This window comes from Oncorhynchus kisutch, linkage group LG16, assembly GCF_002021735.2.
Source record: "Oncorhynchus kisutch isolate 150728-3 linkage group LG16, Okis_V2, whole genome shotgun sequence".
NCBI classification, from domain to species: domain Eukaryota; kingdom Metazoa; phylum Chordata; class Actinopteri; order Salmoniformes; family Salmonidae; genus Oncorhynchus; species Oncorhynchus kisutch.
Window position 1 is genome coordinate 45,987,759 of NC_034189.2, and position 14,263 is coordinate 46,002,021.

The 14,263-nt window shown below is 42.7% G+C and overlaps 1 long non-coding RNA gene across 1 annotated transcript; it reads right to left on the reverse strand.

Annotated features, from left to right (window-relative positions):
- Positions 1-791: 791 nt before the first annotated feature.
- LOC116354004 (uncharacterized) lies at positions 792-9,820 on the reverse strand. The gene is made up of 2 exons (XR_004203457.1): positions 9,773-9,820; positions 792-4,552 (listed from the first exon to the last, which is right to left on the reverse strand). It is a non-coding gene; the product is annotated as an uncharacterized LOC116354004 (long non-coding RNA).
- Positions 9,821-14,263: the final 4,443 nt, after the last annotated feature.

The following is a 14,263-nucleotide window of genomic DNA, read 5'->3' on the forward strand; positions in this document are numbered from 1 at the left end:
GGTTGGTACAGACTGGTGCAGAGCATCTGAGAGGACACTAGATATATACAGTGTCTTAGGAAAGTATTCAGAGACCTTTACTTATTCCACCTGTTGTTACTCTAAATCCTCATTCTAAAATGGATTAAATCAAATGAAAATTCTCAGCAATTTACACACAAAACCCCATAATTACAAAGTGAGCAAACTGTTTTACATGTTTTGTTGCTTATGTATTAACCTTAAAAACAGAAATACCTTATTTACATAAGAATTGCTATGAGTCTCGAAATTGAGCTCAGGTGCATCCTGTTTCCATTGATCGTGTAGTGGCAAATCGGCTCAAATATGACGGACACAAGAACTTTGAAAAAATCAATATAGACTTTTAATACAACAGTATCTTAAGCCGGAGCGGTCCGCGGAACACACACACTTTCAGAGCATTCGCTCTGACTTTTTATACACACAATCCATGAGTCCATCCTACTTCGTGCATCCTGCTTGTTCAGCCCAGTAACGCCCACATCTGCTTTCGGTCAGATTAAAAATGATGACAAGACCCTTCTTTTGACCTAAAGATAATATACATCCCCCTTTCCTGTGACTAGCTGTTCTGGTCGCCTTCTCTTCATATGTTTGTATAAGATTAAACAGACTTGTGTCTCCCCTGTGATGTAACTGATATCTGTAATTCATCTGGGGTCATTTGGCTGACCCCATCCTTCGTATATCACTCTGACCTTTGTATGTCCAGTCATTTCTAGGCGTCTATGTGTCTGCATTCCTTTAGTGTTCCCGGCTGTTCCATACTCCCATGGTCTTTCTCGGCTTTCTGTCCTATACAATAGACAATGCATTTTACCAGAACAGGAAATTAACCCATACATGTATTTTTTCTTGTATTACTATAATCATGTATATGATTTTCTCCCACAATCGTCCTTGAGATGTTTCTACAACTTGATTGGACATGTGGAAAGGCACACACCTGTCTATGTAAGGTCCCACAGTTGACAGTGCATGTCAGAGCAAATACCAAACCATGAGGTCGAAGGAATTGTCCGTAGAGTTCCCGAGACAAGATTGTGTCGAGAAACAGATCTAGGGAAGGGTACCAAAAAAATCTCTGCACCATTGAAGGTCCCCAAGAACACAGTGGTCTCCATCATACTTAAATGGAAGAAATTTGGAACCACCAAGACTCTTCCTAGAGCTGGCAGCCTGGGCCAAGCTGAGCATTCAGAGAAGAAGGGTCTTGGTCAGGGAGGTGACCAAGAACTTGATGGTGACTCTGACAGCGCTCAAGAGTTCCTCTGTGGAGATAGGAGAACCTTCCAGAAGGACAACCATCTCTGCAGCACTTCACCAATCAGGCCTTTAGGGTAGGGTGACCAGATGGAAGCCACTCATCAGTAAAAGGCACATGACAGCCCGCTTGGAGTTTGCCAACAGGCACCGAAAGACTCTCAGACCATGAGAAACAAGATGCTCTGGTCTGATGAAACCAAGATTGAACTCTTTGGCCTGATTGCAAAGCGTCAAGTCTGGAGGAAATCTGGCAGCTACGGCACAGTGAAGCACGGTGGTGTCAGCGTCATGCTGTGGGGATGTTTTTCAGCGGTGTGGACTAGGAGACTAGTCAGGATCGAGGCAAAGATGAACGGAGCACAGCGAGATCCTTGATGAAAATCTGCTCCAGAGCGCCCAGGACCTCAGACTGGGGGCGATGGGTCACCTTACAACAGAACAACGACCCTAAGCACAAAGACAAGACACCGTAGGAGTGACTTTGGGACAAGTCTCTGAATGTCCTTGAATGGCCTTGCCAGAGCCCGGACTTGAACCAGATCGAACATCTCTGGAGAGACCTGAAAATAGCTGTGCAACAACTCTCTCCATCCAACCTAACAGAGCTTGAGAGGATCTGCAGAGAAGAATGGGAGAAACTCCCCAAACACAAGCATGCCAAGCTTGTAGAGTAAAACCCAAGAAGATTCTATGCTGTAATCGCTGCCAAAGGTGCTTCAACAAAGTACTGAATACTTATGTAAATACCCATTATTTATATTTGAAATGAATTTGGAACGATTCTGTTGTTGCTTTGTCAATATGGGGTATTGTGTGAAGATTGATGAGCGAAAAAAAAGATTTAATCCATTTTAGAATAAGGCTGTGAGGTAACAAAATGTGGAAAAAGTGAAAGGGTCTGAATACTTTCCGAAGGCATTGTATCTGTGATGTATAAGTACATAGTGTTCACTCATAAAGAATATATGTACTGAATGTGATCACTTTCATCATGTCTGTTTCTTTTCTCCTGCAGAATGTGAGAGATGTGATCAACCGTCCACTCACTGAGTTCATGGCTCCCTGTATTGACTCCCTCCCACCACTGGCTTTCACCAATCGGAGGCCTATACCAACCATTTTGCATCCCCCCTCTCCATTGGCCATACGCACTCAGGATGCACAGCGGTTCATTGTATTCTCCTACTTTGTCCCTGCTGAGTGCCCAGTTTCCACAGAGGCCACTGCAGATGTATCTGCTGGTAAAAGAGAGGACTTATCGACAGATACACATCTATCCTCAATGCTGCATCGATACCTGCCACACTTCTTTAACGATGACTCCATTCCACCACAGCAGACAGTAGAGGGAACCACTGAGGTCTCAGTTGCTCCAGTGGCAATATCTAATATCAAGGAAGAGGACAGATTCTATCCTTTCTCCCTCCCACCACTGGCTCAGCGGTTCATTGGCAATTCATTCAATGTCCCGGAAACATCCCAGTTTGATGTTTCAGCCATGGAGTGCCGAGTTGCCACAGTTGCCACTGCAGGTACAGCCACTGTCAAGAGAGAGAACCGATGCGCAGCTAGAATTCTTCCTTCAGTGCTGCCTTCATGCCTGCCACCAGTCTTTGACGATGACTTCATGCCTCCAGAGCACACAGTAGAGGATGCCTATGTGGTCTCATTTGCTACAGAGGCCACTTCAGGCACAGCTACTGTTGATGGAGTGGACAGATCAGCAGCTAAATGCCCTGTCCCAATGCTGCCTCCAAGTCTGCCACGTGTCTTTGACATTGAATACAAACTGCCAGGGGCGGCAGTAGAGGGAACCAACAGGTGTCCAGTTGCCAGTGAAACAACCAATGATGTGTCCACTCACCTCAAAGAGGACATGGCAGCTGATCAAAGCCCTCCTGACCCTGCAGCACTGCCTCCAAGCTCACCATGTATCTGTGACTCTGACCACAAACTGACCAAGGAGGAAAAAGAGGATGTACCCGAGTCCTACGTTGCCACAGAGATCACTGTAGGCACATCCTTTGCCCAGGGAGAGGACCTGGATAAAAGCCCTGCACCAAGGCTGCCTCCAAGCTTGTCACACGTTTTGGACAATGACCATAAGCAGCCAGAGGAGACGACAGAGGGCACCACTGAGTGCTTAGTCGCCGCAGAGGCATCAGTTGCTAATAGAGAGGATCCATCAGCAGCTACAGGTCTTCCCTCAGTGCTGCCTTCAAGCCTGCAACTTGCCTTTGACAATGACTACAAACTGCCAGAGGAGGCAGTAGAGGGCACCTCCAAGTGTCCAGTTGCCAGTGAAGCAGCCGCTTCCGTGTCCACTGTCCTCCAAGAGGAGTTTTTGACTGATAAAAGTCCTCCTGCACCCACAGCACTGTCTCTAAGGAAGCCCTGCACCCACAATATTGACCACAAACAGCCAGAGGAGATCGTTGAGAACACCACAGAGTGCTCAGTTGACATAGAGGAAAGTGCAGTTGCATCCACTGTCAAGAGAGAGGAAATGATGGGTGATAAAAGCCCTGTCCATGCACTTCCTCCAAGCCTGGCATGCATCCATGACAAGGACCACAAGCAGCCAGATCAGAAAGGGAGGGGCACTACTGAGGAGGTGGATATCTGCCCTCACGCTGAAGAACTGGTCTCAGATGCTAACTTAACTCTGGCAACCCGCAATGATGAGCTGCCCACCCCTCTGATCTGCATGGTCACTAAGATGCCTGTTAGAGTTGGAGCCACCATATGCAGGTCAGAGGATGAGGAACCCAGGCCCTGGACCCTGGAAGAGGTAAAGGTAGGTGTCCTATTTCACACTAAAACTTCACAGGGATGGTGGTCAGTTCTATTTCAACTCAAAGCGTTGAAGAGAATTGGAATCTTAGAGTCTTTTGATCGGAATTGAAATGGAATTGACCCCAACCCTGCTGCTCTTTGCTCACAGTATAAAACATCACCCCTCACTAGGGTTAATTGGCCATCATTGTATGTTGATCACTCAATTGTGTATTGAATTTGCCACATTGGAACAATATTACATCTTAAGTCAATGTCTTCCTGTTAGGATTATTGGATAGGCATTGAAATTGAGAGTGAAGAGAGGAGCGTCACTGAGGAGGTGAGCCCGAGGGAGGGATTGAAGAGTGAGGTGGATTGTGCCCATTCCAAGTGCTCCAATGGGAAGGTTTCATCAGAGAGAGCAGAGACCATCCTGGGAAGAGTAGGCTTTCTGCTCATGAACCAAATGCAGAAAATCCCGTTCCTGAAGATGGAGGAAAAAGAGAAAAATAAGAAACTGAATAAGAAGTTGAAAGATGAAGAGAAAGAGAGAAAGGAGATGAAAGACAAGGAGCAAAAAAAGAGAGAGAAGAAAGAGATGAAGGAGAGAGAGAAAGAGCAGAAGAAAGTCATGAAGGCTGAGAAGAAGAGGGAGAAGTTTGAACAGAAAAAGAGAAAGAAGGAAAGAATAGAGAAGGAAAAGGCAGAGAAAAAGAGGTTAGAGGGGCTGATGAAGATACACAATGACATGATGAAATACAGGAATAAGAAAGAGAAGAAGTGTTCTGAGCAGCTGAAAAAGAGAGAGAAAGCTCAAGCTGCATTCTTGGAGATGGAGAGAAAGATTCAAGAAAAGGAGGAGAAGAAGAGAGAAAATATGAGGAAAGAGGAGAGGAAGAGACTGGAGGAGAAGAAAAAGAGGGAGCCAGCTGGAGGTGGAACTGAGACGGTGATAGAAGAGAAGGGAAGGGATGAAAGCTTGAAGATGGATGAGTAGACTGGGTAATAGAGAGTAGGGAGGGAGGGATATGGTATTTTTGCATGCAATGAAAAAGAAAGCATTTAAAAACACAAAATGTTTACTTTTCACAAATCTGGGGAGTGTTTAATGATGAGGAGTTGAGGAAGAACAGGGGGGGGGGGGGGGGGGGAGTTGGAGGGTGGAGAGGAATATGATACAGAGGAATTTGATAGAAGGAATATGATATTTTATTTTATTTAACTCAGCAAGTCAGTTCAGAACAAATTCTTATTTACAATGACGGCCTACCAAAAGGCAAAAGGCCTCCTGCGGGGATGGGGGCTGGGATTAAAAATAAATAAACTTAAAACATAGGACAAAACACACATCACGACAAGTGAGACAACACAACACTTTAACCTCTTTCAGCTGGGGGCACTATTTTTATGTTTGGAAAAAGAACGTTCACAAAGTAAACGGCCTATTTCTCAGGCCCATATGCTAGAATATGCTTATAATTGACAGATTAGGATAGAAAACACTCTAAAGTTTCCAAAACTGTCGTAATATTGTCTGTGAGTATAACAGAACTGATATTGCAAGCGAAAACCTGAGGAAAATAAAACCAGGAAGTGGCCTCTATTTTGAAAGCTCCATGTTCCATAGCCTGCCTTCGCTCCATTTAAAGGGATATCAACCAGATTCCCTTTCCTATCGCTTCCTCAAGGTGTCAGTCTATAGACATAGTTTCAGGCTTTTATTTTGAAAAATGAGCGAGCAAGATAACATCGCGTAGTGGATAGCTGGGTGTTCGCATGAATTTTGCTTGCGCAACAGAGTGGTGCAGCCATTGACTCTCCCTCTCCTACTGAAAAAGAGACAGTGCCGGTTGATATATTATCGATTATATACTTTAAAATCAACCTGAGGATTGATTATAAAAAACATTTGACATGTTTCTATGGACATTACGGATACCATTTGGAATTTGTCTGCGTTGTTGTGACCGCTCGAGCATGTGGATTTCTGAACACAACGATCTAAACAAACGGAGGTATTTTGGATATAAAAATAATCTTTATGGAACAAAAGGAACATTTATTGTGTAACTGGGAGTCTCGTGAGTGAAAACATCCGAAGATCATCAAAGGTAAGCGATTAATTTTATTGCTTTTCTCATTTTCGTGACCAAGCTACTTTGGGTGTCCATAATGTTTTGTCTAGTGATCGATAAACTTACACAAACGCTTGGATTGCTTTCGCTGTAAAGCATATTTTCAAAAAGCTAAACTGTGTTTTGCTATATTGCACTTATGATTTCATGAATATAACTATTTTTAGTAATATTATTTTAATGTGGTGCACTGCAATTCAGCGGTTGTTGATTAAAATTATCCTAATGCTAACGGAACGGGTAGCGTCAATTAGGTTTTAACAAGGTAGGCCAGTTGAGAACAAGTTCTCACTTACAACTGCAACCTGACCAAGATAAAACAAATCAGTGCGACAAAAACAACACAGAGTTACACATGGGTTAAACAAACGTACAGTTAATAGCATAATAGAACAAATCTATGTACAGTGTGTGCAAACGTAATAATATTAATGAGGTAAGGCAAAAAATAGGCCATAGAGGCGAAATAACTACAAATTATCATTAATACTGGAGTGATAGAAGTGCAGAGTATCATGTGCAAGTAGAGATACTGGGGTACAAAAGAGAAAAATAAATAAATAACAATATGGGGATGAGGTAGTTGGGTGTGCTATTTACAGATGAGACAGTGGTTTTGGCAACGAATATGTAGTGAGGGCCAGCCAACGAGAGCATACAGGTCGCAGAGGTGGGTATTATATGGGGCTTTGGTGACAAAACGGATGCCACTGTGATAGACTACATCCAATTTGCTGAAAAGAGTGTTGGAGGCAATTTTGTAAATCACATCGCCGAAGTCAAGGTAGCATGAGTGAAGGAGGCCTTGTAGCGAAATAGGAAGCCGATTCTAGATTTGATTTTGGATTAGAGATGCTTAATGTGAGTCTGGAAGGAATGTTAAGGTTTGATAACACAGTGTCCAAAGAAGGGCCAGATGTATACAGAATAGAGGTCGACCGATTATGATTTTTCAACACCAATACCGATACCGATTATTGGAGGACCAAAAAAGCCGATACCGATTAATCGGCCAATTCTTTAGTTATTTTTTGAAATAATGACAATTACAACAATACTGAACTTATTTTACCTTAATATAATACAACAATAAAATCTATTTAGCCTCAAGTAAATAATGAAACATGTTCATTTTGGTGTAAATAATGCAAAAACAAAGTGTTGGCGAAGAAAGTAAAAGTGCAATATGTGCTATGTAAGAAAGCTAAAGTTTCAGTTCCTTGTTCAGAACATGAGAACATATGAAAGCTGGTGGGTTCCTTTTAACATGAGTCTTCAATATTCCCAGGTAAAACGTTTTAGGATGTAGTTATTATAGGAATTATAGGACTATTTCCCTCTATACCATTTGTATTTCATTAACCTTTGACTATTGGATGTTCTTATAGGCACTTTAGTATTGCCAGTGTAACAGTATAGCTTCCATCCCTCTCCTCGCTCCTCCCTGGGCTCGAACCAGCAACGACAACAGCCACCATCGAAGCAGCGTTACCCATGCAGAGCAAGGGGAACAACTACTAGAAGGCTCAGAGCGAGTGACGTTTGAAACGCTATTACCGTGTGCTAACTAGCTAGCCATTTCACTTCGGTTACACCAGCCTCATCTCGGGAGTTGATAGGCTTGAAGTCATAAACAGCACAATGCTTGAAGCACAAACAAGAGCTGCTGGCAAAATGCAAAGAAAGCCTGTTTGAATTCATGTTTACGCGCCTGCTGCCTACCACCGCTCAGTCAGATACTTAGATACTTGTATGCTCAGTCAGATTATATGCAACGCAGGACACGCTAGATAATATCTAGTAATATCATCAACCATGTGTAGTTAACTAGTGATTATGATTGATTGTCTTTTATAAGATAAGTTTAATGCTAGCTAGCAATTTACCTTGGCTTACTGCATTCGCGTAACAGGCAGTCTCCTTGTGGAGTGCAACGAGAGAGAGGCAGGTCGTTATTGGGTTAACTGTAAGGTTGCAAGATTGTATCCCCCGAGCTGACAAGGTGAAAATCTGGAGTTCTGCCCCTGAACGAGGCAGTTAACCCACCGTTCCTAGGCCGTCATTGAAAATAAGAATGTGTTCTTAACTGACTTGCCTAGTTAAATAAAGATTTTTAAAAAGATATATATATTTATATATAAAAAATTAAATAAACTTTTAATTTATTTTTATAATCGGCAAATCGGCGCCACAAAATACCGATTTCTGATTTTCTGGATTTTTGTTTTAGATTCCGTCTCTAACAGTTGAAGTGTACCTATGATTAAAAAAATTACAGACCTCTACATGCTTTGTAAGTAGGAAAACCTGCAAAATCGGCAGTGTATCAAATACTTGTTCTCCCCACTGTATATGAAATATGTACAAATAAACGAGGAAAGCGAATATTTTCACCGGACAAGACGGGACAAGAAAACACACCTCCGACTGCGACGCGATCTTGGGACAGTCTCTGCCCAACGAGAGAACTAAGACGACAACATAGCATGGCAGCAACACATGACAAAACAGCATGGTAGCAACACAATATGACAACAACATGGTAGCAACACAACACAGGGTACAAACATTGTTGGACAGGGACAACAGCACAAAGGGCAAGAAGGAAGAGACAACAATACATCACGCAAAGCAGCCATAGAGGAAATATGATAGAGGAATATGATAGAGGGAATTTGACAGAGAGTAAAATGTTAGAGGGGAATATGATATACGTGACAAACAGTGCCCACAAACTGTTATAGCCTACATAAAGCTGTCCAACATAAAGCTGTCCAACATAAAGCTGTCCAACATAAAGCTGTCCCAACAGCAGAGTCCCAACACCTTACCACTGCTACACTTGGCTATCAGCTAGAGCCTTGTCTGGCAGGGAAATAGTTCCTACACCCAGTGAGGCACATGGGCTACTAGCAGCTTACTACACAACATACACTTAGTATGAATTTCTTAGCTACAGTATACATTTCTCCCTGCCTAATTAAATCAATTATGAAGAATCATACAAGACATTTTTGGACTAAACTTGTGCTGTACTCACTTTTTGATTTATTTTACCTTTATTTAACTCGGCAAGTCAGTTAAGAACAAATTCTTATTTTCAATGACAGCCTAGGAACAGTGGGTTAACTGCCTGTTCAGGGGCAGAACGACAGATTTGTACCTTGTCAGCTCGGGGGTTTGCAACCTACCGGTTACTAGACAAACACTCTAACCACTAGGCTACCCTGCCACTTGAGCAGGAAAGTGGTGCGGCGGTCCTTCGTGGGCAAATTTTGTCATCAAACTTTGTCATCAAGGTCTGGCATTCTCTGGATTCATGGTGCTTTCAAGACAACTGGGAACTCAACAAAAAAAAGCTTGAATCATGATGACGTCAGTGATCTTCAGGTCGTAGCTCTAGAAAGAGGCCCGAGTTCCAAATTTACAATTCCGAGCTGGATGAAAAATGAAAACGTATTTTCCAATTCGTAGCTCCTTTTTCCCCCGAGTTACCAGTTGTCTTGAACTTACTAAACTTACTTGATGTCAGCTTTGCACACACTTGGCATTCTCTCAACCATCTTCACCTGGAATGCCTTTCCAACAGTCTTGAAGGAGTTCGCTCATATGCTGAGCACTTGTTGGCTGCTTTTCCCAAGCCATCTCACTTGGGATGAGGTCGGGTGATTGTGGAGATTGTGGATCATCTGATGCAGAACTCCATCACTCTCCTTCTTGTTCAAATATCCCTAACACAGCCTGGAGGTGTGTTGGGTCATTGTCCTGTTGAAAACAAATTATTAGTTCCACTAAGTGCAAACCAGATGGGATGGAGGATAGCTGCAGAATGCTGTGGAAGCCATACTGGTTAAGTGTGCTTGAATTCTAAATAGATCACAGACAGTGTCACCAACAAAGCAACCCCACACCTTCACACCTCCTCCTCTATGATTCACGCTGGGAACTACATATGCGGAGATCATCCGTTCACCTACTCTGCGTCTCACAAAGACACAGAGGTTGGAACCAAAATCTCACATTTGGACTGATCAGACCAAAGGACAGATTTCCACCAGTCTAATGTCTATTGCTTGTGTTTCTTGGCCCAAGCAAGTCTCTTTTTATTATTGGGGTCCTTTAGTAGTGATCTCTTTGCAGAATTTTGACCATGAAGGTCTGATTCACGCAGTCTCCTCTGAACAGTTAATGTTGAGATGTGTCTGTTACTTGAACTTTGTGAAGCATTTATTTGGGCTGCAATTTATGAGGCTGGTAACTCTAATGAACTTATCCTCTGCAGCAGAGGTAACTCTGGGTCTTCCTTTCCTGTGGCCGTCCTCATGAGAGCCAGTTTCATCATATCGCTTGATGGTTCTTGTGACTGCACTTGAAGAAACTTTAAAAGTTCTTGAAACTTTCCTGATTGACTAATCTTCATGTCTTAAGGTAATGATGGACTGTTGTTTCTCTTTGCTTATTTGAGCTGTTCTTACCATAATATGGACTTGTTAATTTTCTCCAAATAGGGCTATCTTCTGTATACCTTCTGTATCTTCTGTATACCACCCCTACCTTGTCACAACACAATTGATTGACTCAAACGCATTAAGAAGGGAAAAAAATCCACTAATTCACTTTTAACATGGCACACCTGTTAAATAAAATGCATTTCAGATGACTACCTCACGGAGCTGGTTAAGAGAATGCCAAGAGTGTGCAAAGCTGTCATCAAGGCAAAGGGTGGCTACTTTGAAGAATCTCAAATATAAAATGTATTTTGTAGCACTTTTTTGCTTACTACATGATTCCATATGTGTTATTTCATAGTGTTGATGTCTTCACTATTCTGCCCTCCCAAGCAAAAAGGCAGTAACTGCTCATTTGGTCAAAAATGAGTTTGTCATTTTTGTTACATTAAATGCATGCTTAATCATGTGGACAAGTATCCTGCCTCTATTGTATTGTGTTTTGGAGAAAATGGGGGTCGTATAAGCAGTAACTGCAAAAAGTTACTGTGAAACCAAGGTAAATGGCAGTAACTGAACTTAATGCCTTTTAGTTTGGTTTCAACCTGCCCTTGGCTGCAGTTACTGCGTTTTACCTTTGTATCATATCATTTTATTCGGATAGTGATGCAATCGAACCTGTATGACACTGACTGACACCTACACACATACATTGCTAATCTAGGGATACAAAACCATGGAACATCATTCCCGGGGGTTAAATGATGGTTGAACTTGCTCTGAAACGCCGACATCCAGACACTGGTAAGAACTAGCTAGCTAAGTAGATCTGACATCAAAATGAATTTGCTAGCTAGCAAGCTAAGCTAGCTAGCGAGCATAGACTAACAATGCTACCTGCTCTCATAAGAGATCTGCAATTGATACGAACGTCAATCTGTTAGCCATATAATGAATTATATTCTGAAATTTCATCTGATGGTTTCTTTGAATCAGTACACCATACACACGATTTCTAGCCAGTGACAGCCACCTAGCTAAAACTGACGTGCCCCTACCAAAACGTCAAAACCTACGTAGCTAGCATTAGCATGAAGCAATAGATTTGTGCTGCATGTTCCCATAAGAGACGATCAGCAGTTTATACTAGCTTTAATCTATTTTACCTAGAATTAATGTAATCCCCATAGTTGTATTCTGACATTCAATGGGTTATTTGAATCCATAACCTTACACCACACACGATCTCTAGCCAGCTGACGGTCGGTTGGACGTGCACCCCATACTGAACTGTCAAAAGCCACCCACACTCGTTTTCCGGATGAGCGCGCACACAGCATTGCTAGCTCATTAATACTATATCTACTCACATGTTCAGGGTTTCTGGTTTTCTTTTATATTCCAGTATTGCGTGACTGTCCTGGTCAGGAAAGTTCAAATCTCAAATTGTATCCATCACCTTTGTTGGTGGCATATGTAATTAGTACAACAAGCTTTGACATAACAAACGTGTGCTCAATGTGTCTGCTTCAGTGCCATCATTACATGAATGCGGAAAAAACTGTTTTGCATGACTTCCACCAATCCCCGTGGTCTAGATGATTAGTATCTATGCGGAACAAAGTTGCCATGTGAGGGTGTATTAGGACAGTCCAACCACGTCAACACCTGGTCTTATTCCTGTCAATGTCCATCCATGCAATTTTTTTGTATTTGTAAGGAAAAATGAAAATGTAAGAGCCTTTTTGGGAGCAGGTATGAAATTAATAGATGAACTGATTTATGACAGTGAAAATGATTATGATAATGTTTGCACAAGATAAAATCAACATTGATTATATCCTATATTATAGAATAACTGAAAAGGATTATGATCATATGTTTGAAAGTGTCAGTATTAATTATTATCATCCATGACAGAATAGAATCATTAGGATGCAGGTCCCTGATTATTTGCTCTGTTTATTTCAGTTGAGTTTGAGGGCCACATTCCAACAAAGATTCCTGATCTACCCCCTTTAACTGAAGTCACAGTGTCAACACTATCTGAAGAAATATGGTGGATGGTCTCTGACTCCTTAGACATCAGTCTATAGGAAGAGAAATCAATTGCCAATGATGATGATGAAGATTATCATCCACCTTCAGAGTTGGATGTTCCAGCCCATGTTCCAGGAAAAAAGGACATGAATCTTCCACATGGTGGCACAGCAATCTAAGACAAATGTCACTGTTGGTGCTGACAGTCGACGCAGCAGGTCGTTTCTGTACCATCTTCTTAACCAGAGCGGTTCTGCACAACAGGTGTGCAAAGTGTTTTTTTCTGACAACATTGACAGGTTGATTGTCACAATGATGGGCAAGTCAATCACCACCAAACTGATTCCACCAAAGGATCAGAGGGGAAAGAAAGCTTCAGCGAGCAAATTAAACATAAATCCAATCCTGCAACACATTGAGTCCTTCCATCCCCAAATCGGGCCACTACATACGAGAGCATGCCCCACATCGCCTCTACCTCCCTAGTGACGTCAATATTCAGTTCATACATAATGACTACAAGGAGAAGAACAAAGATGCCAGCTGCGGTTACGAAACCTATCGCAAGGCGGTAAAGGGAAGGAACATCAGCTCTGTGAAGCTCGGCGAGGAGGAGTGCGAGCTCTGTTTGGTGCAGGGTCATCATCTGAAGATGGAGCACAGGGAGAACGAGACCATGGAAACCCAAGCCTGCCAAGACAACAGCCATGCAGCACCTGAATTCACCAACCTCAACTGCATGCAATGTAGAAAATATGAGGAACATAAGAAGTCTGCAGGGCAGAGCAGAAGCCATTACCAGGCTGATGCACAGAAAGATTGGCCTGAGGATTGGTCTGTGAGGAGCATTGATTTGCAAAAAGTCATCATGCTCCCTTGCATGCCAGGTGTGAAAACAGCATTGTTCACAAGACGAATCGTGGCCTATCACGAGACATTCGCCACCACTGGAAAGAAGTCTCAAAAGAAGAAGAAAACAATCTCAGTGGTATGGCATGAAGGAACAGCTGGTCGGAAAGCAGAGGAGATTACTTCATCTTACGTAACAGCACTGGAGAGGGAGTGAGATGTCAAGCATGCAGTGTATTGGGTGGATAACTGCACATCTCAAAACAAAAACTGGTGCCTCCTAACATCACTGGTGAGTGTTGTCAATGCTGACTCAACTTTGATGGAGGACATCACCCTCAAGTTCTTCGAGCCAGGACACACCTTCATGGGTGCAGACAGTTTCCACCATGGCGTGGAACAGGAAATGAAATCTCGACCTGGAGGTGTGGCGTACGACTTCGGGGACTTCCTCCATGTGGTCGCCACTTCCAATGCAGGCAAGGTGGTGGTGGACGAAATGAAAAAGGAAAACATCCTGGCATGGAAAGCTGGCCATTCCATCGTCAAGCTGAAGAAGGCAGCAGCACCAAAGCTGAGATCCAGTTGAGGCGTGGATCCAGGAGCCTCTTCTACAAAGTCTCCCATGAAGAAAAGGACATCACAGAGCTTGACTTCATCATGAAGAAAGTCACTCTAGAGACACCCTCGACACTACATACACAGGATAGAGGGATCGAAGAG